Genomic DNA, 27,802 nt, shown 5'->3' with positions numbered 1-27,802 from the left:
TTCTTGATGGGTCTATCCCCATCTTGCGGACAGTGTCCTGATATATCAGATTCAGACTACTGCCGCCGTCCATGAGGACTCGGGTGAGATGGAATCCGTCAATTATTGGGTCGAGCACCAAGGCGGCCGAACCTCCATGCCGGATACTAGTCGGATGATCCCTGCGATCGAAAGTGATCGAGTAGGCCGACCATGGGTTGAATTTGGGGGCGACAGTCTCTACAGCGTATACGTCTCGGAGTCCGCGTTTGTGCCTCCTCTTCGGTATGTGGGATGCGGAAATCATGTTCACTGTTTTGACCTCTGGTGGAAATTTTTTTTGTCCCCCAGTGTTCGGCTGGCGAGGCTCGTCCTCTTCTTCACTTGGCGTCTCCCTCCCTTTGTGTTCGGCGTTTAGCTTGCCGGCCTGCTTGAAAACCCATCATTCTCTGTTGGTGTGGTTTGCAGGTTTCTCGGGGGTGCCATGGATCTGACATAATCTGTCTAGAATTTTGTTTAGGCTGGACGGTCCATCTCTGCTGCCTTTAAATGGCTTTTTCTGTTGACCGGGTCGAGAGCCCCTGAATCCGATGTTTACTGCCGTGTTGTCTGGGCTGTCTTCATTATTTCGACGCTTGTTTTTATTGCGTCACGGCTTCCCATTGCCATCCCCGACTTCGGATGTGCCTGGGTCGCTTGTGCCGCTGCGGGCCAACCAGTTGTCCTCGCCCGCGCAGAAGCGGGGCATAAGGCTTGTTAGGGCTGCCATTGTCCTCGGTTTTTCCTGGTCAAGGTGTCTGGCAATCCATTCGTCTTGGATACTGTGCTTGAAAGCCGCTAAGGCTTCGGCATCCGGGCAGTCGACGATTTGATTCTTCTTGGTGAGAAATCTGTTCCAAAGCTTACGGGCTGACTCTCCGGGTTGTTGGATTATGTGACTTAAATCGTCTGCATCCGGAGGTCGGACATAGATCCCTTGAAAATTGGCCCTGAAAGCATCCTCAAGTTCCTCCCAACTTCCAATTGAGTTTTCGGGGAGGCTTTTCAACCAATGCCGAGCTGGTCCTTTCAACTTGAGGGGCAGGTATTTAATGGCGTGGAGATCATCTCCACGAGCCATGTGGATGTGAAGGATAAAGTCCTCAATCCAGACCCCCAGGGTCTGTCGTTCTGTCATATGCCTCTATATTCACGGGTTTAAATCCCTCTGGAAATTCATGATCCAGCACCTCATCGGTGAAGCACAGGGGTGTGCGACACCCCTGTATTTTGATGTGTCATGGCATGCTGGCGACGGTTGTTGTGTTCGGTGTTGATTCCGTGCTGGTATTCGATTAGTATGATTGTTTTGGTGGATGTGATCCTGAGCCTGAGCACGCTTCCTAGATCCATAGATGGACCTGACCATACCGGCTTTTTTGTCCAGGTGCTCACGTAAACCGTGTGCTGACTTGTGTGCGGCATCATTAGCCGCCCTGTCGCGGCCACGGGGTGGTCGATCCGGTGGATCGGCCGTATTATTTTTTGGCGGAATGGGATCTATGGCCTCGTCGTCGAATTCGGGCAGCTGCTTGCGCTTTGGGTAGCTCTTTGTGTGGCGATCGCCACCGTATTTTTCTTCAGTGTCGAGCACTTTGTTCCATCTGCGGTTGAGCATATCCTGCGCGGCCTTAAGCCTTTGCTTCTGCTTCTTCAAGCTTCTCGCGGTGGCGATAAGCCTTCTTTGGAGGTTCTCTTGTTCCAATTGCCTTTCCGAGATTATGAGTGCATAATCGTCCGGACTGTTCTCCTCTCCAGAGACAAGTTTATGAGTTTTATATCCGCCATCGCTATGATCGGACAGCGGCTCCGGACTATGTTCGCCGTCCCTTGGCTCATCCTGCTCCATCGTTGGGTCCATGGGATCGTCGTTGCCTTTGGAGTCAACCAGGGTGTTATTCTTTCTTGCGCTGTTATCGCTGTTTTTACTGTGGCGGGATTTAGAGCGGCGTCGACATCGTCGCTTTGGTTGCTTCTCAAGAGGATTATCCTCGGTTGCATCCTTCCGTTCCTCGCCGTTGTTTTCTTGGGGTGTGTCCACCATATATATATATATATATCATATGATGAGGTGGCTGTCTAGTGCCCTGTGGGCGGTGGTTCCTATTCATCTCCTGCATCGTCGTCCACACCATCGATGTCTTCGGAGTCAAAATCAAGCATGTCGGTTAAGTTGTCGACAGTGGCTATTAAGTGGGTGGTGGGTGGGGAACGAATTTCTCCGCCGTCCGCTTCCCACTCAAGCCAGACATAGTTCGGCCAAGAGCCTCCTGACAGGGAGAGAGACTTTAATGAATTTAGCACGTTGCCCAAGGGCGAGTGCTGAAAGATATCCGCGGAGGAAAACTCCATGATCGGTGCCCGATCAGATTCGGTAGGCATGGATGCACACGGTTCGGAGTCTATGGCCGGAGACGAGTCCGAGGGTCCGATGACACAGACCTCATTGGAGGTGAAGTCTGTGTTCGGCTCTAACGCTTCTGAGTGTGCGGCCTCCGGGGTGGGGTCCATCCACCCGTCCTCAGATGGCACAATATGCACCGGATTAAGAGCCGGGGCAGCCGCAGGTGTGATCTTCCGAACACCGTCCGTTGGCAGATCTAGGTCATGCTCCTCGTGATGGTTCGGCACACCTATCATGGGCTCGAATCCGTCAAAGATCAAGTCTCCGCGGATGTCGGTGGTGTAGTTCAAGCTTCCAAACCTGACCTGATGGTCAGGGGCGTAGCTATCGATCTGCTCCAGATGGCCAAGCGAGTTGGCCCGCAATGCGAAGCCGCCGAATACGAAGATCTGTCCGGGGAGGAAAACCTCACCCTGGATTGCATCGTTGCAGATGATTGAAGAAGCCATCAAGCCTTATCGTGACGACATAGTGGTACTCTCAATGAAAGCACCAATGTCGGTGTCAAAACCGGCGGATCTCGGGTAGGGGGTCCCGAACTGTGCATCTAAGGCTAATGGTAATTGGAGGCGGGGGACACAATGTTTACCCAGGTTCGGGCCCTCTCGATGGAGGTAATACCCTACTTCCTGCTTGATTGATCTTGATGATATGAGTATTACAAGAGTTGATCTACCACGAGATCGTAGAGGCTAAACCCTAGAAGCTAGCCTATGATTATGATTGTTGTTGTCCTACGGACTAAACCCTCCGGTTTATATAGACATCGGAGGGGGCTAGGGTTACACAGAGTCGGTTACAAAGAAGGAGATCTACATATCTGAATTTCCAAGCTTGCCTTCCACGCAAAGGAGAGTCCCACCCGGACACGGGACAAAGTCTTCAATCTTGCATCTTCATAGTCCAATAGTCCGGCCAAAGTATATAGTCCGGCTGTCCGAAGACCCCCTAATCCAGGACTCCCTTAGCCGCCACCCCCCAAAACTATTCCAATTCGGCCTCCTACCCAAGGGGAGCGCACCAGCCCAATGTGGGCTGGTGTGCTTCCTTCTTATGGCCCATAAGGCCCATAACTTCTCCCGGGGGGTTCCGGTAACCTCCCGGTACTCCGGAAAAATGGCCGAACCACTCGGAACCTTTCCGGTGTCCGAATATAGCCTTCCAATATATCGACCGTTACGTCCCGACCATTTCGAGACTCCTCGTCATGTCCGTGACCTTATCCGGGACTCCTAACAACCTTCGGTACATCAAATCACATAAACTCATAATACCGATCGTCACCAAACGTTAAGCATGCGGACCCTACGAGTTCGAGAACTATGTAGACATGACCGAGACACGTCTCCGGTCAATAACCAATAGCGGAACCTGGATGCTCATATTGGCTCCTTCATATTCTACAAAGATCTTTATCGGTCAAACCGCATAACAACATATGTTTTTCCCTTTGTCATCGGTATGTTACTTGCCCAAGATTCGATCGTCGGTATCTCAATACCTAGTTCAATCTCGTTACCGCCAAATCTCTTTACTCGTTTCGTAATGCATCATCCCGCAACTAACTTGTTAGTTACATTGCTTGCAAGTCTTATAGTGATGTGCATTACCGAGAGGGCCGAGAGATACCTCTCCAACAATCAGAGTGACAAATCCTAATCTTGATCTATGCCAACTCAACAAGTACCATCAGAGACACCGGTAGAGCACCTTTATAATCACCCAGTTATGTTGTGACATTTGGTAGCACACAAAGTGTTCCTCCGGTATTCGGGAGTTGCCTAATCTCATAGTCATAGGAACATGTATAAGTCATGAAGAAAGCAATAGCAACATACTAAACGATCAAGTGCTAAGCTAACGGAATGGGTCAAGTCAATCACATCATTCTCTAATGATGTGATCCCGTTAATTAAATGACAACTCATGTCTATGGCTAGGAAACTTAACCATCTTTGATTCAATGAGCTAGTCAAGTAGAGGCATACTAGTGACACTCTGTTTGTCTATGTATTCACACATGTACTAACTTTCTGGTTATTACAACTCTAGCATGAGTAATAAACATTTATCATGATATAAGGAAATATAAATAACAACTTTATTATTGCCTCTAGGGCATATTTCCTTCAATTTCGTAAATAGTCATACATGCTTTATTAAAAGAACTTGCATGACATATTTTATCCTACCCTCCCGTGGCAGCGGGGTCCATTTTGGAAACTAAGGGATATTAAGGTCTCCTTTTAATAAAGAACCGGAACAAAGCATTAACACATAGTGAATACATGAACTCCTCAAACTACGGTCATCACTGGGAGTGGCCCGGTTGTTTTCACTCCCGGGTTGCCGTATCATAACACGTAGTAGGTGACTATAACTTGCAAGATCGGATCTAAAACATGGATATAATGATGAATTCATAAACGGTTCAGATCTGAGTTCATGGCACCCGGGCCAAAAGTGACAAGCATTAAGCATAGCAAAGTCATAGCAACATCAATCTAAGAACATAGTGGATACTAGGGATCAAGCCCTAACAAAACTAACTCGATTACATGATGAATCTCATCCAACTCCTCACCAACCAGCGAGCCTACGAAGGAATTACTCACTCCCGGTGGGGAGCATCATGGAATTGGCGATGGAGAAGGGTTGCTGATGACGAAGAACGAAGATCCCCCTCTCCGGAGCCCCAAATGGACTCCAGATCTGCCCTCCCGAGGAAGAACAGGGCTTGGTGGTGGCTCCGTCTCGTGGAACGTGATAATTCTTTCTCCTTGATTTTTTCTGAAAATATGTGAATTTGTAGTATCAGGGGGGTCGTCAGCGGGGCCACTAGGTGGGTACAACCCACCTGGGCGCGCCAGGAGAGGGGGCGCGCCCTGGTGGGTTGTGCCCAAGCAGGGGCCCCTCTCTGCTGGGTCTTGGCTCCATAAATTCTTATTATTGATATAAAAAATCCTCGCAAAATTTCGTTCCATTGCAAGAACTTTTATTTCTACACAAAACAACACCATGGTAGTTCTGCTGAAAACAACGTCAGTCCGGGGTTAGTTTCATTCAAATCATGCAATATAGAGTCCAAAACAAGAGGAAAAGCATGAGAAAAAGTAGATACGTTGGAGACGTATCAACAAGCCCATACTTCGTGAACTCTTTGGGTAAGCACAGGTAGCAATAGTCGAAGCAGTTTGATTGGTGCTTATATGTGATAAACATTGCAGTACTTCATAGTAATACCGTGTGCTAGGTACCTGATTAATTTATTTATAACTGAAAACAATCTTGAGGGTCTCAGAAAAACAAAAGGTTAACTGAAGAAGAAGAAAATCAATATTGAAGGAATTAACCAGCAAAAGATGAGGATGATTACTGTGGGTGTTTACAGTACTGCACAATAATTTTCTGTCAAAAATCTAAAGTTAGTGACAAAAGAAACTGAAGTGATTGAAAACCAAAGCAATTTAGGAGCCTCAACTAGTTATGTAGCAGTAGTACTACCTAGGACCATCGGCTAGATTTGTCTAAATTTATACACATCAAACAGAAAAGGGACAGGTTGACTATGCAACCACAGCACAGAGCATGACACAATCTATAATGTCCTCTGCTCTCCAGATGGATCGGATCTACAAAATTAGTTTTCCTTTGTAAAACGAAGATGTAGGAGTCAATAACAAAATGTGCTGAGATTTCATGATTATCCTAGCAGTACTTCTTCCTCACTAATAATCAACTAAGGCCAGGCATGTTATTTCGCAGACTAGATTAGTTCAGTAGAATTCATACTGCATAGTACATCACCTATTATTAATGGTCCCAAGTACATTAATGGTTACATAAAGATCAGGTCTAACTAGTAGAGAGGAAGATTAATTACACATCTTCTGTCAACTACTAAGGCTTCCTGTGTTATTTTGCAGACTAGATTAGTTCAGTAGAATTCCAATTAGATCAGGTACAACGTCTGTTGATGGTATCAAGTACATATGGGGATGAGTAGTAGTAGTTGGAACCAGTCAAGGGGAAATTGCTATTAGGACAAGCAGAGTACAGTAGGTGGTGATCAGGATGCCCGAAAGCGTTTTGACAAGGCTAGCCTTCTGTACGACCAGGTAATGCTGTTCTCAGTTCATTTTAAAGTTACAATATTAAACATGTCTTCAAGGTGATTCTGAAGCTTGTATCATGGTGTCAATCTTGTGGCAGCAATAACAAAGTTCAATATGTTGGCTTATTGTGAACAAAATGATAGAGTTATATATTCTCCTATTTTTGTTTTGGTGTTTGTTTACGCTGTTCCCGTCAACCTGCCAATATGATAGTCAACTTTCACTATAATCAGAAGGAGTCTGTTTGCCATAATGTGCAGATGCTATTTCTATGTTATTTTTCTGTCTACTAACTCCTTGTTGCTAAAACAGTGACCCATGGTAAAAATTAATCTAGTATAAGCATAATCTACTTTTTGCTGCATTTTACTGCAGCGTGGCGCCGATATGATAGCTTTATTCAATTTCTGTTGTTGATCAGCATGCTATCATTTGTAGCTGTTATTGCATTTTTGATAAAAGTCGGGTTTATTTTTAAAAAGGGTCTCGCTGACTGATTTGTGTTCTCATCCAGGCTCATGAAAGGTATTTATCCTTGAAGAAACGAACAATGAAAGACAAAGCAACTGCAGTTGAGGATGTAAGTTCCTTTCTTTATTTCACATTATCGAACTTTTGTTTGAAGCCATGATCACTAACTAGCTCCACAGTGCCAGATCATCATTTGAGCAAGCTCGTTTCAACCTGGTAGGTGTACTGCTTCCCTGTATCTCTATTCACTGTATCTCTATTTGAGCAAGCCAGATTTGGACGCTGAGGTGTACTAACAAGTTTCTACTTTCTCGACTTAGCCGCAGGGGTGATCGACACGAAGTACCGCAGCCTGGTGGGCGTCGTGCTCTTCAACCACTCGGAGGTGGACTTCACTGGGAAGCCCGGCGACCGCGTCGCACAGATGATCGCGACGCCGGAGGTCGCCGAGGTGGAGGACCTCGATGCCAACGTTTAGGGGGGGAGGGGAGGGGGGAGGGGGGAGGGAGGATTCGGGTCCATCGGCATCTGCACTCCGAGTCTTGGTAGATACATCTAGATAAGTGGTCTGGTTGATTGTATCTGATGTTAAATGGGATCTCGTGATCTCTTTGAGTTGAGATGTTCAATGTTTCATCCATGAATGCTGCAGTTCCTAAGATGGTTCTGTGAGCTTAGTTTATTGCACTGGCCACGTCTTGATTTGCTAAAATGTTTCTACTGCATCTGACTTTTTTTTTTAATTTCTAATTAGATAGCTGCAGCGTGGGTGGGAAATGGCACGCTACTAGTGCTCAGGATAGCAGTAGCATAGGTGTGGAATAATGGTAGTGTGGGTGGCACGGCGCTACAACTAACTTTTTAGCTGTAGCGCGGGGTAAAAACGTGCTACTGCTAAAATTTAGCTGTAGCGCCTTAGTAGTAGCGAGGGAACCCACGCTACTGGTATGCAGAAAACCGACCCTAGTGGTAGTGTTTTTCCTAGTAGTGTGATGAAAACACCAAACTGAACACCATAAATCGAATAAACTAGAAATATCAGCCTACTTAGTTCAGTTCAGTTCTTTGTTTTTTGTTATAAAAATTGTTCACCTCTAACCGTAAGAGCCTGCAAATAATGTTTTGTAACTTATGACTGAGAAATGGCGCGGCAAAGCCTATGTCACTCCCTAGTTAGACAGAAAAGCAGACGAAAATCATCAGCCAAATGCTTGTTATGTACTCCCTCCGGTCCTTTTTAGTTCGTATATAAAATTTGTCTGAAGTTAAACGTCGTAAACTTTGACCAAGTTTATAGAAAAAATTACCATCATTTAGAATGTGAAATTAACAACATTAGATGCGTCATGACTTTAGTTTCATACTGCATAAGTTTAACATTAGATTCGGGAATAGATGTTAATATTTTTTCATACAAATATGGTTATGAAGTTTGACTTCAGACAATTCTTATATGCAGGGACCGGAGGGAGTAATAGTATAGTCGGGCCCACATATATGTACATGTGCACACACAGAAACGTACTCGGCCATGCGCACAACAGCCAACTCCAACTTTGACTAAACCCGTCCGTATGGCAACATCCTTTGACTTGTAGTGCCAGCTAGCACAACATGCAAGCCATGCAATTGATGTACTTTTCTCAAGTTCGTGGAATTTTTTCAAACCCACATACTTTCTTCAAATTTGTGTATTTTTTTTTCAGATCAATGTACTTATTTTAAGTTCGCAAACTTTTTGAGATCTTCGTGCTTTTCGTAAGTTTGTGAATTATTTCAAATTCCTGGACTTTTCCAAATAAAGCATGCGAATTTATAAAAAGTAGAGGAATTTGAAAAAATTAGGCGAAGCTGAAAAAAGTATGTGGATTTGGAATAAGTTCGCAAACTTGGAAAAAGTACATGAATTCAAAAGAAACAAGGGTCTGAAAAAAGTAATCGAATTTGAAATAGTATGCGAATTCGGAAAAATTACGTGAACTTGGAACAAGGTACGCGAATATGAGTCAGCACAGTCAAAACTACGTTGAGTCAGCACCAAAAACCGGTCAAAGCCGAGTCGAGGGACGAACCTTGTCTGGTTTCACTAGTCAGGGTTGCAAGTTGTCCGGTTTCGGAGTTGAGGGACCAAATCTATACTCCACAAGAGTTGAGGGACAAAAGTATACTTTTCTCCATAATAAACAGAGGAAACACAAAGGTAATTCTTAAGAGTCACAGATGGCATGGCATGGAGGAAAAACAAATAAAAATGAGATAATTCCTTTATTGACGTTGTCTTAAAATTAGATTCAATATTTAACACTAGAAAAATATTTCTTCACTATCTAACATCAACCCTAAATGTTGTTCCCAATATAACAGTTGAGTCCATTTTTTGAGCTAACGGTGTTATGTAGCGTATGAAACGGCAATTTTGCCCGCAACATCTAGCCAATCCTCCCCTTTATTTATGTGCTGCACTAAAGGTGGGATACACAAGTCTGTGTGGCTAAAAGGTTACGATAAAAATAATCCGCCTAAGCTAATTACCTGATAGGCCAGAGTCTATCGGTGATTAAAATGCCGGTGGTATGTGGGCACGGAGGTGAGGAGAAGGGTTCTGTATGCACGTTAGAGCTACCAGACCTATACTGCACCTGTTGGAGCCAGAGTTTATGTGTGGTTAGGTGAGTCAGAGTGGGCCGGATCCGAGGTGGCCGGTGTGCCCGGGCGCGTCCGGGCCTCCCCATATCTGGGACGGATATAAATACGGGGAGTGTCAGTTAGTTTGGGCGTTTCAGCCGGCTATGGAGAGCTCGGTTGGGAGCCAAATATCTGTCCAGTCACTGACCAGGCAGCCCCTCCATCGTTTGGGCGGTTATGGAGAGTCCAGTTGTAGATGCTATAAGCTGCCCAACAATCGTTCTTAGAATCTAAACCAATTTGACAAATTAGTTTAATCTAAACTAATTCAGAAAATTAGTTTAAACCACGAAGATTTTTGAACAAATGAGAGAGAATTAGCCTACAAGATCCGACCAACGTCCAACCGACACCCTCTCTTCTTTCTTTCTTCTGCCATTTATTAGCGACAAAACTAATCAGGAATTAAGAAAATTTTACAATCAATCATAGTTTTCTTGCAATACCAGACCTACATCATGTAGAGATAGAATGGACAGACCAGGCGCTAGAGATCCAAGCCATTATGAACACCTATTGGAGAGCCCATTTCTATATGGTGATGGATCTAGCCTCAAGGTTGGTAAGCGACATGTTGAGAGATTGGAGTCCTATTGAGGACGGAAAATCCAAGCAAGGAGAGTGGATTAGGGAGGTAGAGGCACTAGTGAATTGGATTGCATGGGCGCGCATTGTACATGAGCTTAATGCCATGCCTACACATGCCGTTAAAGTAGGGAAGTTAGAAAAAAAGAGAGGCCAATTTCGGTTTATGTGGGCTGATGGTCAATTCAGTTCATGCATGATGAAAACGGCGATACATCGATCTGAACACAAACAATTAGTGATGAAAACACCAAACCAAACCGCATAAATCGAATAAACCAGAAACATCAGCCAACTCAGATCAATTCAGTTCTTTGTTTTTCGTTGTAACAATTGTTCACCTCTAACCGTAATAGCCTGCAAATATATTTTTAACTTATGGCTGAGAAATGGCGGGGCAAAGCCTACGCCACTCTCTAGTTGGACTGAAAAGCGGATGGAAATCATCAGCCAAATGCTTGTTATGCCCGACAAGTTTTTTCGGACGAAGGAAGTATTAGTATAGTCGGGCCCACATTGTATGTACATGCACACACACAGACCTACTCGGCCATGCACACAACAGCCAACTCCAACTTTGACTAAACCCGTACGTAGGGCAACATTCTTTGACTAGCCATGCAATTGACTCGATTTACTCCGAGTACAATCACAGTACGGATAGCATGGCTAACTACATGAGCAGCCATAGCCAGAGCAATATCGAACTCCATCTGCACGCGGTTTGCTTAAAGAATACGCATGCAGGGCTGATGGATGGAATCCGGGTGGTGCGCTGCGCGGTCAGTACCCAATACGTAGCCTAGTCGATCGCGCATTCATGCACGATCTATATATACAGAAATGTTTGCGTTGCTCTAGCTCAACCCTAGCTCCCTCCCCCCTTTCCTCGATCTCCTGCTTCCACCTTCGATCCATCGCCAAGCCCCGCATCAAGTCCACGTGAAGCGAAGCCCTAGTCCAGCTCGAGCGCCATGGCTGCCGGCAAGCGACCAGCTGCCGGCCACGGGACGGATCAAGAACCAGAAATCTCCTGCTGCAAGAGGAGGCGCGTCCGCATCGGCAGCACCGCGGCCTTCGAGTTCGATGACACGCCCTGCCTCGGCGAGGGCAGCTTCGGCGCCGTCACCGCGTCACAGGCAAGACCGTCGCCATCAAGGTCCTCCGCTCCAGCGGCGATCTTGTCACCGCCAACAAAGAGATCCAGGACGAGGCCGGCTTCCTCGAGGCCTGCACCCCGAACCCTTACGTCGTCGGCTCCCACGGACTCTTCCGCGACCCTGAGACATACAACCTCTGCCTCGCCATGGACTACGTCGGGCCCAACCTCCACGCTTTCTTGTCCGAGAGGCCGCCGCTACCGGAGGCCATCGTGAAAGCCTACATGTGGCAGCTCCTCACCGGCGCCAACAAGATGCACAACCACCGCATCCTCCACCGCGACATCAAGCCCCACAACATCCTGGTCGGGGAAGGAGGAAAGATCCTAAAGTTCTGCGACCTCGGGCTGGCCATGTCCTTGAAGACCGCGAGGAAGCCGTACGAGTTCGCCGGCACCATGCCCTACATGGCCCCCGAGATGCTCGTGGGGAGGCCGGACTACGACGCGGGCGTCGACGTGTGGTCGCTGGGATGCGTCATGGCCGAGATGCTGTTCAAGGCCGACAAGAAGGACGACAGGGCCGCCCAGCTCTCGGCCATCTTCCGCGTTCTTGGCTTCCCGGACGAGAGCACGTGGCCGGACTTCGTCGCGGCCGAGGTGCCGCGAGTGTTCTTCTCCGCGCAGGCGCAGCAGCACAACACAAACACGCTGGGAAACCTCTTCCCCCGGGAGACCTTGTCCCAGGACGGCTTCCAAGTCCTGAAAGGGCTTCTCGAGTGCAACCCAGCTAGGCGGCTGACGACGGCCGCCGCGCTCCAGCTCCCGTGGTTCGAGCCCAAGCTCCCTACCCCCACCGACGACGTGTCAAAGTCGTTGCCGCCAGTAAGGAACGTTATGCGGATCAAGATCGTGTCGGCGGGGACACTCAAGAAGAAGACTGTGCTGCGGATCAAGTTCACTCCGCCGGCGACACCCAAGAAGAACCTTGGGCGGATCAAGATCATCCCACCGGCGACGCCAGGAACGAAGGAGAACCTGCTGCAGCGGATCAAGGTCATCCCACCGGCGACACCACAGATGAAGAACGTGCTCAGAATACCACTAGCGATGTGGAACAAGGCCATGTAGTGTAGGCGTAGCTAGCTAGATGCTTGCTAGCATATGTGCTTCACGGTGCAAATCCTAGCATGAAGAACTCCACGTACGGTGGTGGTTTTGTCTTTCTGCTGACTTTTTGAAACCTTGTACTGCTAATTTGGAAAGGGCTTGTCATCGCCGCCCTTGTCCATCTAGCTATATGTAATTGCTTGGAGATGAGATGTCCCTCGAACTGAGCATGTTGTAAATCAGTTATGTTTAATATGTATCATCACTAGTGCAGAACCGGGTTTTAGTGCCGGTTCGTAACGGCCTTTAGTGCCGGTTTGCCAACCGGTATTAAAGAGTGGGGACTAAAGGCCCCTCCCCCTTTAGTACCGGTTCGTCACGAACCGGCGCTAAAGTGCCACCACGTGGCACGAGCCAGGCCCGGGGTGCGCTAGGGCATTAGTACCGGTTGGTAACACCAACCGGTACTAAATATTTGGGGGGGGGGAGGGGGGGGGGGGTTTGATTTATTTTCCATTCAATTTTTTTTTGTTTGCTGTTATTTCACGATACTACAAATTGTACACGTTATGCATATATATAAATAGATTTTCTCGTACGTAGAACCACATATATATATCATCGAATGTCTCACAAACCAACACCATTAATTATTCACACATATACATGTATATACATATACAATTTCTCCTACATATGTTGCCTTTGGTGCCTCCGGAGCACGATGACAAGTGGTTCATGGGGGCGGTAGCGGGTAATAGTATTCTCCTTTGGGATCTATGACCTGGTCGAGCAAAAATCCGGCTATTTCCTCTTGAAGTGCTTGTATGCGGTCCGATGGTAGGAGCTTATCCCGCACCGATCTGAACTGTTAAGAAGGAGATCAATATGCATGTGTGTTAGTTGTGTGACTAGATATCGATAATGGTGTGAATAGTGTTCTGACAAACGTACCCAGTCCTGTCTATCAGATCTGCTCCTTTCGCACGTCATCATGCGAATGTTCTCGCAAACGTAGAATGCACACAGATTATTCCCCGCCGCCTGCCTCGGGGCCTTTACGAGAATGGAATTGAATCAGATAATGATTAATCAAGCATGATAATTAATTAATGATATTGAAACAAGAATTAAAGAGATGGTAGCTAGCTAGTACTACTTAATGTTGGAAATATGCCCTAGAGGCAATAATAAAAGTATTATTATTATATTTCCTTGTTCATGATGATTGTCTTTTATTCATGCTATAACTGTATTATCCGGAAATCGTAATACACGTGTGAATACATAGACCACAATAAGTCCCTAGTGAGCCTCTAGTTGACTAGCTCGTTGTGATCAACAGATAGTCATGGTTTCCTGGCTATGGACATTGGATGTCGTTGATAACGGGATCACATCATTAGGAGAATGATGTGATGGACAAGACCCAATCCTAAGCCTAGCACAAAGATCGTGTAGTTCGTATGCTAGAGCTTTGCCAATGTCAAGTATCTCTTCCTTTGACCATGAGATCGTGTAACTCCTGGATACCGTAGGAATGCTTTGGGTGTATCAAACGTCACAACGTAACTGGGTGACTATAAAGGTGCACAACAGGTATCTCCGAAAGTATCTATTGTTTTATGCGGATCGAGACTGGGATTTGTCACTCCGTGTAAACGGAGAGGTATCTCTGGGCCCACTCGGTAGGACATCATCATATGCGCAATGTGACCAAGGAGTTGATCACGGGATGATGTGTTACGGAACGAGTAAAGTGACTTGCCGGTAACGAGATTGAACAAGGTATCGGTATACCGACGATCGAATCTCGGGCAAGTAAAATACCGCTAGGCAAAGGGAATTGTATACGGGATCGATTGAGTCCTTGACATCGTGGTTCATCCGATGAGATCATCGTGGAACATGTGGGAGCCAACATGGGTATCCAGATCCCGCTGTTGGTTATTGACTGGAGAACGTCTCGGTCATGTTTGCATGTCTCCCGAACCCGTAGGGTCTACACACTTAAGGTTCGGTGACGCTAGGGTTATAAAGGAAGCTTGTATGTGGTAACCGAATGTTGTTCGGAGTCCCGGATAAGATCCCGGACGTCACGAGGAGTTCCGGAATGGTCCGGAGGTAAAGATTTATATATAGGAAGTCCTGTTTCGGCCATCGGGACAAGTTTCGGGGTCATCGGTATTGTACCGGGACCACCGGAAGGGTCCCGGGGGCCCACCGGGTGGGGCCACCTGCCCCGGGGGGCCACATGGGCTGTAGGGGGTGCGCCTTGGCCTACATGGGCCAAGGGCACCAGCCCCAAGAGGCCCATGCACCTAGGGAACCCTAGAGGGAAGAGTCCTCAAGGGGGAAGGCACCTCCGAGGTGCCTTGGGGAGGATGGACTCCTCCCTCCCCTCTTGGCCGCCGCACCAGATGCCATCTGGAGGCTGTCCGCCGCCCCTTGGGGTGGGAAACCCTAAAGGGGGCGCAGCCCTCCCCTCCCCCTATATATATTGAGGCATGGGGCTGCCCATAACACGCGATTTGATCTCTCGTTGGTGCAGCCCTGCCCCTCTCCCTCCTCCTCTTCTCCCATGGTGCTTGGCGAAGCCCTGCGGGATTGCCACGCTCCTCCACCACCACCACGCCGTTATGCTGCTGTTGGAAGGAGTCTTCCTCAACCTCTCCCTCTCTCCTTGCTGGATCAAGGCGTGGGAGACGTCATCGGGCTGTACGTGTGTTGAACGCGGAGGTGCCGTCCGTTCGGCACTAGGATCATCGGTGATCTGAATCACGACGAGTACGACTCCATCAACCCCGTTCACTTGAACGCTTCCGCTTAGCGATCTACAAGGGTATGTAGATGCACTCTCCTTTCTACTCGTTGCTGGTCTCTCCATAGATAGATCTTGGTGATACGTAGGAAAATTTTGAATTTCTGCTACGTTCCCCAACAGTGGCATCATGAGCTAGGTCTATTGCGTAGATTCTTTGCACGAGTAGAACACAAAGTAGTTGTGGGCGTTGATGTTGTTCAATATGCTTGCCGTTACTAGTCCAATCTTGTTTCGACGGTATTGTGGGATGAAGCGGCCCGGACCGACCTTACACGTACTCTTACGTGAGACAGGTTCCACCGATTTACATGCACTTGGTGCATAAGGTGGCTAGCGGGTGCCAGTCTCTCCCACTTTAGTCGGAACGGATTCGATGAAAAGGGTCCTTATGAAGGGTAAATAGCGATTGGCATATCACGCTGTGGTCTTGCGTAGGTAAGAAACGTTCTTGCTAGAAACCCATAGCAGCCACGTAAAGCATGCAACAACAATTAGAGGACGTCTAACTTGTTTTTGCAGGGTATGCTATGTGATGTGATATGGCCAAAAGGATGTGATGAATGATATATGTGATGTATGAGATTGATCATGTTCTTGTAATAGGATTCACGACTTGCATGTCGATGAGTATGACAACCGGCAGGAGCCATAGGAGTTGTCTTTATTTTTTTGTATGACCTGCGTGTCATTAAAGAACGCCATGTAACTTACTTTACTTTATTGCTAAACGTTAGTCATAGAAGTAGAAGTAGTCGTTGGCGTGACAACTTCATGAAGACACGATGATGGAGATCATGATGATGGAGATCATGGTGTCATGCCGGTGACAAGATGATCATGGAGCCCCGAAGATGAAGATCAAAGGAGCTATATGATATTGGCCATATCATGTCACTACTCTATTTGATTGCATGTGATGTTTATCATGTTTATGCATCTTGTTTACTTAGGACGACGGTAGTAAATAAGATGATCCCTTACAAAATTTCAAGAAGTGTTCTCCCCTAACTATGCACCGTTGCTACAGTTCGTCGCTTCTAAGCACCACGTGATGATCGGGTGTGATGGATTCTTACGTTCACATACAACGGGTGTAAGACAGTTTTACACAGCGAAAACACTTAGGGTTAACTTGACGAGCCTAGCATGTGCAGACATGGCCTCGGAACACGGAGACCGAAAGGTCGAGCATGAGTCGTATAGTAGATACGATCAACATGAAGATGTTCACCGACGTTAACTAGTCCGTCTCACGTGATGATCGGACAGGGCCTAGTTGACTCGGATCATGTGATCACTTAGATGACCAGAGGGATGTCTATCTGAGTGGGAGTTCATAAGATGAACTTAATTATCTTGAACATAGTCAAAAGACCTTTTGCAATATGTCGTAGCTCACGCTATAGTTCTACTGTTTTAGATATGTTCCTAGAGAAAATATAGTTGAAAGTTGATAGTAGCGATTATGCGATCAGTAGAAAGCTTATGTCCCTAATACACTGCTTAGTGTGCTGAACCCCAAACGTCGTTTGTGGATGTTTCGAACATCGAACATACACGTTTTGATTACTACGTGATAGTTCAGTTAAATGGTTTAAGTAGAGGCACCAAAGACGTTTTCGAAACGTCGTGGAACATATGAGATGTTTCGAGGGCTGAAATTGGGATTTCAGGCTCGTCCCCACGTCAAGAGGTATAAGACCTCCGACGATTTTCTTAGCCTGCAAACTAAGGGAGAAAAGCTCAATCGTTGAGCTTGTGCTCAGATTGTCTGAGCACAACAATCACTTGAATCGAGTGGGAGTTGATCCTCCAGATGAGATAGTGATGTTTCCCCAAAGTCATTGCCACCAAGCTGCTAGAGCTTCATGATTAACTATAACATATCAGGGATAGATATGATGATCCTTGAAATATTCATGATGTTTGACACCGTGAAAGTAGAAATCAAGAAGGAACATCAATTGTTGATGGTTGGTGAAACCACTAGTTTCAAGAAGGGCAAGGGAACAAAGGGATACTTCATGAAACGGCAATTCAGCTGCTGCTCTAGTGAAGAAACCCAAGGTTGAACCCAAACCCGAGACTAAGTGCTTCTGTAATAAGGGGAACAACCACTGGGGCAGCATTACCCTAGATACTTGGTAGATAAGAAGGCTGGCAAGGTCGATAGAAGTATATTGGATATACATTGTGTTGATGTGTACTTTACTAGTACTCCTAGTAGCACCAGGGTATTAGATACCGGTTCGGTTGCTAAGTGTTAGTAACTCGAAATAAAAGCTACGGAATAAACGGAGACTAGCTAAAGGTGAGCTGACGATATGTGTTGGAAATGTTTCCAATGTTGATATGATCAAAGCATCGCACGCTCCCTCTACCATCGAGATTGGTGTTTAAAACCTGAATAATTTTTATTTGGTGTTTGCGTAGAGCATAGACATGATTGGATTATGACTATCGCAATACGGTTATTCATTTAAGGAGAATAATGGTTACTCTGTTTATTTGAATAATACCTTCAATGGTCTTACACCTAAAATGAATGGTTTATTAAATCTCGATCGTAGTGATACACGTTTTCATGCCAAAAGATATAAGATAGTAATGATAGTACCACTTACTTGTGGCACTGCCATGTAAGTCATAATGGTATAAAACGCATGAAGAAGCTCCATGTTGATGGATCTTTGGACTCACTCGTTTTGAAAAGTTTGAGACATGCGAACCATGTCTATTGGTGTATATGCATGAAGAAACTCCATGCAAATGGATCGTTTGGACTCACTTGATTTTGAATCACTTGAGATATGCAAATCATACCACATGGGCAAGATGACTGAAAAGCCTCGGTTTCAATAAGATGGAACAAGATAGCAACTTGTTGGAAGTAACACATTTTGATGTGTGCAGTCCAATGAGTGCTGAGGCATGCAGTGAATATCGTTATGTTCTTACTTCACAGATGATTCGAGTAGATGTTGAGAATATTTACTTGATGAAACACAAGTCTGAATTATTGAATGGTTCAAGTAATTTCAGAGTGAAGTAGAAGATCATTGTGACAAGAGGATAAAATGTCTATGATATGATCATAGAAATAAATATCTGAGTTACGAGTTTTGGCACACAATTAAGACATTGTGTAAATTGTTTCGCAATTAATACCGCCTGGAACACCATAATGTGATGGTGTGTCCGAACATCATAGTTGCACCCTATTGGATATGGTGCGTACCATGATGTCTCTTATCGAATTACCACTATCGTCCATGGGTTAGGCATTAGAGACAACCACATTCACTTTAAATAGGGCACCGCGTAATTCCGTTGAGATGACACCGTATGAATTATGGTTTAGAGAAACCTAAGTTGTCGTTTCTTAAAAGTTTGAGGCTGCGACGCTTATATGAAAAAGTTTCAGGTTAATAAGCTCGAACCCAAAGCGGATAAAATGCATCTTCATAGGAAACCCAAAACAGTTGGGTATACCTCCTAATTCAGATCCGAAAGCAATATGAATTGTTTCTTGAATCGGGTCCTTTCTCGAGGAAAAGTTTCTCTCGAAAGAGTTGAGTGGGAGGATGGTGGAGACTTGATGAGGTTATTGAACCGTCTCTTCAACTAGTGTGTGGCAGGGCACAGGAAGTTGTTCCTGTGGCACCTACACCAATTGAAGTGGAAGCTTATGATGTTGATCATGAAACTTCGGATCAAGTCACTACCGAACCTCGTAGGACGACAAGGACACGTACTACTTCGGAGTGGTAAGGTGATCCTGTCTTGAAAGTCATGTTGCTAGACAACAATGAACCTACGAGCTATGGAGAAGCGATGGTGGGCCCGGATTCCAATAAATGGCTTGAGGCCATAAAATCCGAGAACGGATCCATGGACTTTGGTGGACTTGCCCGATGATCGGCAAGCCATTGAGATAAATGGATCTTTTAAGAAGAAGACGGACGTGGATGGTAATGTCACCATCTATGAAGCTCGACTTGTGGCGAAGTGTTTTCCGACAAGTTCAAGGAGTTGACTACGATGAGATTTTCTCACTCGTAGCGATGCTTAAAGTCCGTCGGAATCATGTTAGCATTAGCTGCATTTATGAAATCTGGCAGATGGATGTCAAGACAAATTTCCTTACTAGTTTTCGTAAGGAAAGGTTGTATGCAATACAATCAGAAAAGTTTTGTCAATCCTAAGGATGCTAAAAGGTATGCTAGCTCCAGCGATCCTTCTAAGGACTGGAGTAAGCATCTCGGAGTTGGAATGTACGCTTTGATGAGATGACCAAAGATTTTGGATTTATACAAAGTTTATGAGAAACTTGTATTTCCAAAGAAGTGAGTGGGAGCACTATAGAATTTCTGATGAGTATATGTTGTTGACATATTGATGATCAGAAATGATGTAGAATTTCTAGAAAGCATATAGGGTTATTTTGAAAGTGTTTTTCAATGGAAAGCCTGGATTAAGCTACTTGAGCATCAAGATCTATAAGGATAGATCAAAATGCTTAATAATACTTTCAAATGAGCACATACCTTGACATGATCTTGAAGGTGTTCAAGATGGACCAGTCAAAGAAGGAGTTCTTGCCTGAGTTGTAAGGTACGAAGTTAAGACTTAAAGCTCGACCACGACAGAATAGAGAGAAAGGACGAAGGTCGTCCCCTATGCTTAAGACGTAGGTTCTTCAGTATGCTATGCTGTGTACCGCACCTGAAGTGTGCCTTGCCATGAGTCAGTCAAGGGGTACAAGAGTGATCCAAGAATGGCTCACAGGACAGCGGTCAAAATTATCCTTAGTAACTAGTGGACTAAGGAATTTTCTCGATTATGGAGGTGGTAAAAGAGTTCGTCGTAAAGGTTACGACGATGCAAGCTTGACACCTATCCGGATAGCTCTGAGTAGAGATACCGGATACGTTTAATGGAGCAACAATTTAGAATAGCTCCAAGTAGAACAGTTGTTTGGAATAGCTCCAAATAGAGCGTGGTAGCTGCATCTAGGAGATGACATAGAGATTTGTAAAGCACACACGGATCTGAAAGGTTCAGACCCGTTGACTAAAACCTCTCTCACAAGCAACATGATCAAACATAAAACTCATTGAGTGTTAATCACATAGTGATGTGAACTAGACTACTGACTCTAGTAAACTCTTGGGTATTAGTCACATGGCGATGTGACCTGTGAGTGTTAATCACATGGCGATGTGAACTAGATTATTGACTCTAGTGCAAGTGGGAGACTGTTGGAAATATGCCCTAGAGGCAATAATAAAAGTATTATTATTATATTTCCTTGTTCATGATGATTGTCTTTTATTCATGCTATAACTGTATTATCCGGAAATCGTAATACACGTGTGAATACATAGACCACAATAAGTCCCTAGTGAGCCTCTAGTTGACTAGCTCGTTGTGATCAACAGATAGTCATGGTTTCCTGGCTATGGACATTGGATGTCGTTGATAACGGGATCACATCATTAGGAGAATGATGTGATGGACAAGACCCAATCCTAAGCCTAGCACAAAGATCGTGTAGTTCGTATGCTAGAGCTTTGCCAATGTCAAGTATCTCTTCCTTTGACCATGAGATCGTGTAACTCCTGGATACCGTAGGAATGCTTTGGGTGTATCAAACGTCACAACGTAACTGGGTGACTATAAAGGTGCACAACAGGTATCTCCGAAAGTATCTATTGTTTTATGCGGATCGAGACTGGGATTTGTCACTCCGTGTAAACGGAGAGGTATCTCTGGGCCCACTCGGTAGGACATCATCATATGCGCAATGTGACCAAGGAGTTGATCACGGGATGATGTGTTACGGAATGAGTAAAGTGACTTGCCGGTAACGAGATTGAACAAGGTATCGGTATACCGACGATCGAATCTCGGGCAAGTAAAATACCGCTAGACAAAGGGAATTGTATACGGGATCGATTGAGTCCTTGACATCGTGGTTCATCCGATGAGATCATCGTGGAACATGTGGGAGCCAACATGGGTATCCAGATCCCGCTGTTGGTTATTGATTGGAGAACGTGTCGGTCATGTCTGCATGTCTCCCGAACCCGTAGGGTCTACACACTTAAGGTTCGGTGACGCTAGGGTTATAAAGGAAGCTTGTATGTGGTAACGGAATGTTGTTCGGAGTCCCAGATGAGATCCCGGACGTCACGAGGAGTTCTGGAATGGTCCGAAGGTAAAGATTTATATATAGGAAGTCCTGTTTCGGCCATCGGGACAAGTTTCGGGGTCATCGGTATTGTACCGGGACCACCGGAAGGGTCCCGGGGGCCCACCGGGTGGGGCCACCTGCCCCGGGGGGCCACATGGGCTGTAGGGGGTGCGCCTTGGCCTACATGGGCCAAGGGCACCAGCCCCAAGAGGCCCATGCGCCTAGGGAACCCTAGAGGGAAGAGTCCTCAAGGGGGAAGGCACCTCCGAGGTGCCTTGGGGAGGATGGACTCCTCCCTCCCCTCTTGGCCGCCGCACCAGATGCCATCTGGAGGCTGGCCGCTGCCCCTTGGGGTGGGAAACCCTAAAGGGGGCGCAGCCCTCCCCTCCCCCTATATATATTGAGGCATGGGGCTGCCCATAACACGCGATTTGATCTCTCGTTGGTGCAGCCCTGCCCCTCTCCCTCCTCCTCTTCTCCCATGGTGCTTGGCGAAGCCCTGCGGGATTGCCACGCTCCTCCACCACCACCACGCCGTTATGCTGCTGTTGGAAGGAGTCTTCCTCAACCTCTCCCTCTCTCCTTGCTGGATCAAGGCGTGGGAGACATCATCGGGCTGTACGTGTGTTGAACGCGGAGGTGCCGTCCGTTCGGCACTAGGATCATCGGTGATCTGAATCACGACGAGTACGACTCCATCAACCCCGTTCACTTGAACGCTTCCGCTTAGCGATCTACAAGGGTATGTAGATGCACTCTCCTTTCTACTCATTGCTGGTCTCTCCATAGATAGATCTTGGTGATACGTAGGAAAATTTTGAATTTCTGCTACGTTCCCCAACACTTAATTACTTACCTTTGGTCGATGCCAAAACAACTTTTTTGGCCACGTGCCTGGAGTCACCTTGATGAACTTTGCCCATGCCCTACCCGCCGGCAAAGAAAATTTATAAAGGGGTTATTAAATAGTTCATATCAGGAAATGACGAACTAATAATTAATAGGCCGAGATATAGTTAATAATGATTGAAATTACCTGTTGACTATCCCCTTCACGATGGTGTAGTCTTTATCTTCTTTAGTTAGTGAGTCCAGTAATTCAACTTTTCCTTCCTCAACTTTAATGTCTAATAAGACCCAGTGCCAACTGCATACGCACATGTTTGCATGTCTTAATTAAGCGGGCATGTGCATAAAATTAATCAACTACCGTAAACCGTATACACTTAATTATTAACATCTAGCTAGCTAGTAAGCAAAAACATAATTTATAGTACAAGACAGTGTGACTCACGGGAAGTTGTAAGGAAGTAGTATATCTTCATTGGTATTGAGGCACTTCAAGAACTCTAGCATGCTTTCCTCTACAGCAGCTTGACAATGTTCAATCTCCCATATGTCCTGATTAATGGTATTTGGGTCAATGAACCCAACGCCATAGCGTCCATCTTTTTTCATTTCATACATCTTCATCCTGCATATAATACCACAGAAAAAGAATATAGTGAGGATAATTACATGTAATGATTGATCAAAATTATCACTACATAACTAGCTTGAGACTTAAATTACAGAAAGAAATCACTTACAGACAATAGCAACTGACGATAGACTTGTCGAGTGCGTCTTGATTAAATAACTGAAATAGTTCTGGATACTCAATGGTCAGAGCTTTCTCATGGTAATAATGCTCATGCTTGACATTCACCATGAGGGACTCTCGATTGGAAATCTTGGTAATGTTCATGTACCATTGATGCAATTGATACATTCTCGTTGGGAGGTCCTTGACCTTGTCTGGATGGACCAAAGGTTTGCCCCGGACATATTGCCATGCTATTTCCGATTCTTTAAGCGTAGGCATGGGCTCGATTTCGAGGAGTTGTCCACCAGAGATATTGAGCATTTGAGCCTGCATTATATGATCCTCTTTAATTACCACATCGCCATGCTGGGGAACGCTAACGGTTTGCCCATAATAATATTTGGCGCGCGTACTACTCCTCTCATGTGTTGTTGGCACAACAAGCGGGGGGATCGCTTGCGCCGCCTGTTCTCCCAACTGGGGAACGGTTTTCCTGCATTTTTTGCCAGCTGCTTGTTAGATCGAGCTTGAGCTCGCTTCCTTCTGTAGTCGTGCTCGATGTGCCTTCCTGATTTGGCGCTCATAGTCCGAGTCAACAGGCTTGGGAGCTGGTTCTCTAGCCATACGAATGAAGTGGTCAATTACTTTCTCAGGCACTTTCTCCTTTGGCGGTGGTGCCGGTTTCGGTCCAAAATGGGCATCCAATTGGGCTAGCACTATGGCTATGTTTGCTCCTTAGTCATGTCGTAAGGCCTCTGAGGAAGAGGAGCGAGGCTTGCACCATATTTATATCGCTTGCCTCCGCATGTACTTCCTGAACTACCTTGACTCGTACCGCTACGCACCAAAGCTGCGGGATGTCTCTTCTGCAATTGCTGACACGGCGGAGACGGCTGACGTGGAGTTGGACCAGGAGAAGTGGCCTGACGATGTGCCGGACTTGAAGCACGAGGTGTGGCCTGACTCGGTGCCGGACTTGAAACCGGAGAAGTGGCATGACGCTGTGCCGGGCTTGAAACCGGAGGAGTTAGCTCACGCGTTCGGGGACTTGGAGGAGGTGGCGGACTTCGAGAAGGAGTCGTTTCACGCGTTTGTGGACTTGGAGGAGTGGGATTCTGCTGACTCGGTGGCTGACTTCGAGGAGGAGTCGGCAGACGACGCAGTGTCGGTGGACTTCGAAAGATGATGCAATCCTTTCTTCATAGGATGATACGATCTATGGCCTCTCCCAGTGTGCGCTCGTCTTCACCTTCAGGAATGTCAAGCGTTAGCCCCGAATATGGGTCCACCACTTCATCAACCATGACACGAGCATAGCCCTCTGGAATCGGGATGCAATGGTAGGTTGCTTCGGGGGTAACTGGAAAAGCAACGCCGTCCGCCACCTTCATGGATATGTTCTTCATTTTGGAGTGTAGCTCGCAGTTAGTGTTCTCTATGATGTCATCCACAGGGTATGTATCCAACAGTGTGTCGTCCGGGGCAGAACCAACGTTGCTTCTCGGCATGGATGGGACGGTGCTATCCAATGCTGGACGATCATCCGCTTGCTGCTGCCGTTGCTGAGACCCCCTTTCCTGGCTAAGTGAGTCGATCTGCTGTTGCTACTGCTGGAATTTGAGTGCCAGGTCCGCGTGCCTTGCTTCTAGGCCTTGAAGGCATTCTGCGTCCTGCTTCCTCTGCTCCTCCTCCAGCTTCCTTTTCTTCTCCTCCTCCATCTTCCTTCTTGCACGGCTCCTGTAGTCCTCGTTCCATTCTGAAAAGCCCTCATGTTCTTCTCGGGTGTTCAGGATTTCCCAGGGCGTGCGTAAGCTCGTTGTTCTCTTTGTTGGGCGTGAACACCCCCCTTCGAGCTTCATCTATTGCGTCAATTATCTTTTGTTCGGCTCCTTTTAGACTTGCCTTCCGCGAAACTTCGCCTGTCTTCGGGTCCAACGCTCCCCCATGCGCATAGAACCAAGTTCTGCACCTGGGGGGCCAGTGCCGGGTAACCGGAGTGACCCCTGCATCCTCCATCTCTTGCTCAGACTTATCCCACTTAGGCAATCCCACCGCGTAGCCACCTGGACCCAGCCTATGGAACTGCGTCTTTCTTGCGGCATTTGCCTTGTTTTTCATCGACCGTTCCTTAGATATTTCTGAATCCTTGAAGGTCACGAAATCGTCCCAGTGCTCTCTTTGCTTCTCCGGTGTTCCCTTGAAATCGGGAGTCTTCCTTTCATTAGCGAGGTAGTTGGCCCATACAGTTTTCTTGTGGGTGTTGAATGCAATTGCCATCTTCTTAAGAGTAGCGTCCTTGACTTTCTCCACATCTGCTTCAGTGAAATGATCTGGTAGGGTGAAATGTTCCATCAGAGATTTCACAAGGTCTTTTTTGGCTCTGTCTCGACCCAAGTAACACCTGGACGTTTAGTCTTTGGCTCTTTCCATTCTTGAATGGAGATCGGGAGTTTGTCCTTCACAAGAACTCCGCACTGACGAGTCCACTTGTTCGCAACGTTCTTAGGTGTGAGGGGTTCGCCACTAAGTTTGGTGGATTCGATGTGGTACTTTACACCATCCTTCAACAATCTGCCCGGGCCTCGCTTTGTCTTGCTGTCTGTAGAAGCAGATGTGCTCGATCCGGAGGGCTGAAAGAAGAAAGATCGATTCGTTAATATATCTTCAATAACAAAAAACATGTGATGATCACCGTGATGCATGCTTATATAAATATACCTCGCCGGTAGTCTTTGTTATTTGAAGATCAGCATTGTCTGTGTCATCACAAACATTGTCTGTGTCATAATCATAATCATAGTTCATGACTTCATCAGCCCGGTCGTCGAGATCGAATATCTTTTCATCACCCTCTCCGGTATTGTTCAGATATTGGGAGCCGTCATCTGCTTCATTCAGATCATCTAGCCTGTGAGGGCTGCGTATGATGTCGAACAATTCCTCTTCTCTCTCTCTGCCGGTATTGTCCGCCATAGCTTTTACTTTACTAATACAGAAGAAATATAAAACAATTTAGTATTCAAATTACAATGCATGGATGAAATTAATCAATAAGGAAAAACTGAATCTCGAATACATCGTCTCAAATATATAATCTCGAATACATCATCGTCTTAATATATATAATCTCGAATACATCGTCTCGAATATTATATATCGAATACATCACTGGCTAGGTACCTAATAAAGATCGAGTACTACAGAAGAATCTAGGGCGCCACTCGCGGTTCCTGGGGCGCAGGCGGTGCACACCCAAAGAGAAGGAACCATCACATGATCATATCTCCGGTCATCTGCCCAAAGAACCCGCCAAGTAGTGGAGAACCTGACATCGTCCATAGCAGCCATGTAGCGATGGACGTGCTCATCTTCCTCCCTAACACGGCGATGCACCACCTCCGGCGGGGCTGGCTGCCTCTGCACCGAATGTGGCCCACGCGAACGCCACCAAAGAAGATCAGGGTCGACGACGGAACCCAAGGTTGGTTTCCTCACCAAACGGCGCGCCCCTCCAGGTAGCACCTCCCACTGCCAGCCCGGCGGAGCCCAGTCCCGGACATGGGTCCCCTGAAGCAGGACGTCGTATATGCAAATTCTAACAATATGACATTAATCTAATTCATCTAACTAAAACTAATTCTAACATTTCCTGATTATATAACTAACATTTCCATAACAATTCTAATATTTATATAACTAAAAAACAGAAAAATTGCTAACATTTCTATAAATATTTCTATAACTAAAAAACAGAAAACATTTATAACATTTCTATAAAACTAACATTTCTAAAGGTCGAGTTTAAAAACAAACCGAAGACAAAGCAATGAATGAAAGGAAGGACGGCTCGCTTCGCTTTACTACCAGGGCGGGTGTCGCTGCCGGATCAATGCGCAGGACGCACGATCTACAAACAACAATAGAGAGAGCCAACCAAGAACCCCCGGCTAACTCCGTGCCAGCGGTCGCGGTAAGACGGGGGGGGCAAGTGTTCTTCGGAATGACTGGGCGTAAAGGGCACATAGGCGGTGAATCGGGTTGAAAGTGAAAGTCGCCAAAAAGAGGCGGTGAACAGGATGGACCTTTAGTATCGGTTGGAGCCACCAACCGGTACTAAAGGTCTGTTTTGGCCAGGCCAAGCGGTGGGAAGCACACCCCCTTTAGTACCGGGTGGTGGCTCCAACCGGTACTAAAGGGGGGGTCTTTAGTACCGGTTGGAGCCACCACCCGGTACTAAAGGGGGTGCGCTGGCTCCAGGCGGTGCGCAAGTTTAGTCCCACCTCGCTAGCCGAGAGGCTACCGCACTGGTTTATAAGCTCCAGTGCGGTAGCTCTCTCGAGCTCCTATCCTAATCAGGCCTACTGGGCCTACTTGTCCTATTCGCCTAGTGGGCCTACTGGGCCTTTGCGGGCCTGCATCCTGGCCCAACAAAAGCTTGTGTTCCTAGTCGTATGCAGGCCGCTTTGGCCCAGTAGGTGGGCTTTTTTATTTTCTTAATTTTTTTTCGCTTTATTTATTTTTGTTTTATTTATTTTTGAGTTGTTTTTTGCTGTATTTAGAGTTTCTTTGTGAATATTTTTGCTTTAGGTACAAAAAATTACAAACTTTCTGTTAGTGTAGGTAGTTTTCAAATTTGAATAGTTTAAATTTTGAATTATTTGAAATTTGTGTGAATCACTAGTTTGTGAATAACTTAACTTTGAAAAAAGT

The 27,802-nt window shown here is 46.3% G+C and overlaps 1 pseudogene; it reads left to right on the top strand.

Moving 5' to 3' along the window:
- Nucleotides 1-11,074: 11,074 nt before the first annotated feature.
- Nucleotides 11,075-12,635, top strand: LOC123095078 (putative cyclin-dependent kinase F-2; annotated as a pseudogene).
- The last annotated feature ends 15,167 nt before the right edge of the window (nt 12,636-27,802 follow it).

Source organism: Triticum aestivum, chromosome 4B (assembly GCF_018294505.1).
Source record: "Triticum aestivum cultivar Chinese Spring chromosome 4B, IWGSC CS RefSeq v2.1, whole genome shotgun sequence".
NCBI lineage: Eukaryota > Viridiplantae > Streptophyta > Magnoliopsida > Poales > Poaceae > Triticum > Triticum aestivum.
Note: the sequence above shows the minus strand (reverse complement) of the source record. Positions and strands in the feature narration are given on the sequence as shown.